This window comes from Psammomys obesus, unplaced genomic scaffold, assembly GCF_907164565.1.
Source record: "Psammomys obesus unplaced genomic scaffold, mPsaObe1.curated_primary_1811, whole genome shotgun sequence".
Taxonomy (NCBI): domain Eukaryota; kingdom Metazoa; phylum Chordata; class Mammalia; order Rodentia; family Muridae; genus Psammomys; species Psammomys obesus.
Window position 1 is genome coordinate 1,118,883 of NW_026596085.1, and position 5,862 is coordinate 1,124,744.

A 5,862-nucleotide genomic window follows, 5' to 3' on the forward strand; every position below is an offset into this window, starting at 1 on the left:
TAGGAAGAAGGCCTCAGCCACAGCTATTCCAGAACCGTAGTATTCTGGGATTACAGTTACGTCATTTCTCCCTTCTCTTTCCTCCCTGCGGACCCCTCCTGTTACTCCTCCCTTCAAGCATTTGCTTTCTCTATGCTTTTAGGTGTGTGTGCGTGTGGCAGGGTGTGTGTGGTATGCGCATGTGTCACAGGTTTCTCCTGAGTCCGGGAGGGGGGTGTTGGATTCCCTGGAACTGGAATTAGAGATGGTTGTTGCCAGGTCCCAAAGAAAACCAGGGCAAATGGCTAACTGCGGTGCCTATTAGCATGCCAGAGCACACGCTGGCTGCCAGGCTCACTCTGCACCGGTGGCTCCCCTCTGCTTTTCTCACACCAACCCCCAGCTTCCTACCCTACACCTCCAACCCAGGGCCTTCAATTCCCTTCCCCCAGCTTCTGATTCTTGCTATTCTGGCCATGGACTGTCTTGATTCTCTTGGCTCTTTTTTCACAAATTTAAAAAAAAATTTTTTTTTCGAGGCAGGGTTTCTCTCTAGCCTTGCTTGTCCTGGACTCACTTTGTAGACCAGGCTGGCTTCCATCTCAGAGATGCACCTGTCTCTGCCTCCCTGAGTGCAGGGATTTGGCTTTGTCTCCTCTCTTGCCTCTTCTCTTACTCTCGCTGCTCCCTTGGCCCCCCTCTCAAGCTTTGTTCAGTCTGTTTTGTCTCCCTGCTCTGGGCTCTTCCAATGCCTCTGGCTGTACTCTCCCTCACGACTACACTCAGCCATACCTTCGGGTGGTCACATCCTCATTTCATTCAGTTCTAAACTGTCTGATGTGCTGGGAACCTAACTTGGGACTTCTGCAAGGACTTCTTAACTTTAACCAGGAGCCACCTCCCCAGCCCTGCTTGTCATTTAAAAATAAAAAAGATGATCAAACAAACAAAACTATCCAGAAGAATCCCTAGGTGAGCTGGGTGTGGTGACAAAAGCCTTTGATCCCAGCACTCCGGAGGCTGAGCAGGCGGATCTCTGTGAGTTTGACACCAGCCTGGTCTACAGAGCGAGTCCAGGACAGCCAAGGCTACACAGAGAAACCCTGTCTTGAAGAAAAAGAATCCCTGGATGGTGTCCCCCACCTGTCATCCCAGCACTTGGGAGGTTAAGGAGGACGTCAGGACATCCACCTGCTACATGACAAAACTATGTCAAATACTGCTACGTTGCGCAGGCAACTCAACTGCCTACCCTTTGGGGCCTTGAGGATCCTATGTCCTCACCTGGGCCAGGTGCTCCACACTGCTCCTTCCACTCTGCCTCAGTTTCTCTCCCCTCCCTGCTCTGACTTTCTCTCTTGGGGTGCTCTCCCACCGTCTCTCCACCTCTGTACAATAAATCTCTTCTTACCAGATCTGTTAAGTGTGTGGCATTTTTAAATGTAACATATGTCACAGGGAAACATGTTACCTTATGTGTTCATTAAAAAGGAATTTCTAAAAATACAGTGAAAATGAAACCTTTAAAAAGTGTGCAGAGGGCTGAGGAGATGGCTCATCAGCTGCACCAGCCTGATGACCTGACTTGGACCTCAGGAACCTGCTTGAAGGTGTGAGGAGGACCAAGTGCACACAGCTGCTGTCTGACTTCAGGCACCCTGAGGAGGCATGCCCCCGCCAATAGCATGCAGTCCAGAAAACAAGAGAGCACCTTCCATCTCTGCAGTGTCTTCAGTGGGAAGCCTTGGCCTGTGCATGCCGCCGTGCCATTACTGTTCTCATGAAATAAACTGAACTGGCCACACTGTTGAATGCCAGTATCCACACAAAGGAAAAGCAGCCTTGATTCTGAGCATCTGAGGAAGTTTTAAATCTTGAACTTGGCACTTACTAATGTGTGTGTATCCCTGACACACACGTGGAGCTAAGAAAACAACTTTCAGGAAGCTAGTTCTCTCCTACCATGTCCTGGGGACCATACTCAGGTGGTCAGGCTCGGCAGCAAGTGACTTTACCTACCCTGCCCCTCTGAGTGTTTTATAAACTTCATAGCTTTTACTCCATGGGTAGGGAAACAAGGTGTGCCAAAAGCAGTTGCTCGGAAGGCCACAGTGAGAGGACCAGGCCTGACACCCCACCCCTGCCCCCAATAATCAGTCCCAGGAATTAGGCCATAGGTCATCAATTCCAGAAATAAGACAATAAAATCCCCTACTGTTGTATTTGGTTAATATTTACTATTGGTGTATCTTTTAGTTAAGCAGCGGTTATTCCTAAACCAGCTGTATATTCAAATCATCATACAGAGACTGGAATTTATTTAATTAACCTAGAGCACAATGCTGGGCAATAGTTACTCCATCCCAGACCTCCAAGCCCACATAGTTTCCTAACATTCAGATTCGCCCATTATACTTGCTTTTAGTGGTATCTTAGGTCCGGTTCATTTCTCCATGCAGTTCTCCCCGCACCCACGTAAGGCGGCTCACAACCACCTGTGAGTCCAGCGCCAGCGGAGCCTGACACTTTTGGCTCCATGGTGCCTGCCTGCACTCACATGCACACGCCCCTCCCCACACTAGAAACAATAAAACAACTGGAAAACTAAGTCTTACCTAAAGTGAATGGACATAAGGAGGGAATGTTCCACTGGCTTTCTAGGCACCCGCCTCAGAACCTGCTTTAAACACACTTGCCACGGCCTGACACCTTAAACACCACCCTCAACCATCCTAGTAATAAACAGGTCCCCACTGCCACCACTACCACTCGGGGCCTGTTACTAGGGTTTCATCACGTTTCCCAGGCTAGCCTTGAACTCCTGGTCTCGGTGACAGTGGATAAAAGCCATGTGATACCTAGTCCAGCTGGGGTAGCTCCTTTCTACTAAAGCGGGTTACTTTGCTTGCTGGGATACAGGGAGTAATTTCTGCCTGTGGCCCCCTCCTCTTCTCCACATTCTGAGCCTTTGTCCCCTCTCACAGTGGTCTTCATACCTCCTTTCCAGCTCCTCTACCTTCTGGAGAGAGCTGTTAGTTACTGACTTTCGGCTTCCCAGGGGGATCCTGTAGATGTTGGTCAGAGCAGCCTACCCATATACCTGCCTGCATCAGCTCTGAGGACAGCTAAGCTGCTTCCCTGAGAACACATCAGTAGCCCTGGGCCACTGTCACTTGGCTTCCCAGTGGCTGACAGAAGTTCTGGAGGAACACACCCTCAGGAAGTCAATGTTGGAACCTTCAACGTTTAGTTGAAGTTTCGGAAACAGCATTGAAGTCAGCCTTGTGTGAGTCCATGCTCCTGGCCACTCCTTGTGTTCAGGTGACAATTCTGAAATGGTCAGCAGCTGGCTGGCATCACCCAGCCAGAACATAAGTCCTAAAGGTCCACATATTCACACCATAACAATTCTAATAAATTGGTTCTCAAAATATACAACTTGTTGAGACAGGGTCTCCTGTAGCCCAGGCTGGCTTTGAACTCTCTATGTAGCTGAGGGCAAACCTGAACTGCTCATTCTCCTGCTTCTACTTCCAGAGTGCTGGCATGAAACTGTACATAACCACATCTGCTTTTCCTAGTTTTTACGTGCCCTGTGTCACTTTTCAAAACTAGTAAGTTCAGGCCAGGCACAGTAACTCTCATCTCTAATCCCAGAAGTCGGAAGGCTGAGGCAGGAGGATCACGATGGGTTTGGAGGCCAGCCTGGGCTAGAGACCATGGTTCAGAAAGCAGACATCCGACCTCAGTTCAGCCGCCATCCTGCAGCGCTGTCCCTGTTCCCCCCTGCAGCTCCCCAAGGCCACGGACTTCGTATGTCAGCTCTTGACGGTGTCTGTGCCTGGTGGGTAACACTCGCTAAGTGTTAAGATGGGGAGGGGGTCCTAAAAAGCTCAGTCCACACTGCCGAGACAAGCTGGCTCCCTTCAGGTCTCCTGGAACCAGGAAAGGCTGGAGCAAATGAGACCTCACCCCAGGGAAGGCTGCTGGGAACATACCCTGTCGGAAACCAGGCCTTAGAAGCACCTGTGCCACACAGTCCCCGGGGAACAGCTGGGCGCAGCAATCCCGGCAGCTGGGCTCAGTGGTTAGGGAGTAGGTGTGTTTGTAGCCATGCCGAAGGACCCTCACGGTGCAAAAAGAACTCCTCCTGCAAGTTGTCCTTTGACATTCACACAGGCAATCTCCCCACACACCCGACAGAATGAGCACAATGCAGTAACCCTGAAAATTAAAAGCAACTAAGAGGGCTGGAGAGATGGCTCAGAGGTCTTCCAAAGGTCCTGAGTTCAATTCCCAGCAACCACATGGTGGCTCACAACCATCTATACTATTTGGTGCCCTCTCTGACATGAAGGTGTTACATGTAGGCAAAACACTGTATACATAATAAATAAAATTAAAAAAACAAAACAAAAAAAAAGCAACTAAGGGCACTGGCTTGGCTCTTGACACCCACACGGTGGCTCACAATCATCTTTAACTCCAGGCCCGTGGGATGTGCTGTCTCTGGCCTTCTCAAGCAGGCGTTCAAAGCACACGCATACATCCAGGGAATCGTATACACACGAAGATAGAAGCAGTAAATGAATCTTTCTTTAAGAAAACAGTAACTTTTGAAAAAAGACCCCAAGGTTAAAAAGAGAGCATTTCTGACAGTGGCTTTGTTGGTTTGCAGAGCAGCACTGGTGACCCCTGACCAGGCCTCCTTCAGCTGCAGCAGCTCTGAGTCCTCTCCTCAGCCCACTGCCCACTCATCTGAACATCTACACTCTCCATCACCCCACAGCGGGTGTGGCTCAGGGCTAGAGCCAACGCTTAGCTTGAAGGAGGCCCGGGGTTCAATCCCAGTGCCACACACTGCACACACACCGCACCACACATCACAAACACACACACACCCAGCCCCACCCAGTGTGTGAAGGATTAAACACAATCAAGCATCAATATTTATTAACACAAGACAAAGGAAACACATTCAATGAGTTAATAGAACACTGTCCAGCCAGATGTTAAATTTAAAAATGTATATCTAATCTAATTTCAAATAAATAAAAAAACTTTATACATAATTACACAGTACTATAGTTTGAATTTGACAGGGGTAGGTATGATCTTGATAAAGTAAACAAACAGCACTTAGGACTGAAAACCTTCTCTCGTCTTTGCAGTCTCCTCCTCGGGGGGAGGCGCAACACCCACCTGCACACGCCTATCAGGACTGTTGTTGGTGACGCAAAGGCCTGCTGCGCATATGGTAGGCCGCAGCCTCCTCGGCTCTGAACGCTCCTGGCTTTACGTCAAGCAGACAGCACAAGTGACGGGAAGGCAGGTTGTGTGGGAGTTCAGGTAAACTGATAACTCCACACTGCGTTAGTTAAAATTCCTGGATGTAGATGTTCAAGGACAGAAAATTATTTGGCCAAGATAATGAGCACCATGCACGAGGCAGAGGCCTCCACAGGAGCCTCAGGCCTCCGGCCCTTTGGAGTCCAGGAGAGCATGGAGCAAGCGATGCCCAGGGGCTACAGCGAGGAGGCCGGGACAATGGCACACGTAGAGGACCTGGTCTGGGGGTCAGGGCCTCTGCGTGCCCGGGGGTGGGGGTAGGGAGTGGCACTCTGAGGGCTCAGGGGCTCAGGATGGTGTGTGTGCAGCTGGAAGTGCTCCCTGGTCCACCTCAGTCACTCTCCTGAGGGGTGAAGGGTCACAAGTTCCAAGATGAGCTTCTCTTGCCAGGTGTGGCTGGCTACAGAAGCCTGTAATCTCAGCACTGGACGGCTGAGGCAAGAGCATCAAGTCTGAGGCCAGTAAGGGCTGTACAATAAAACCCTATCACTCACTCACTCACTCACTCACTCACTCACTCACTCACTCACTCAC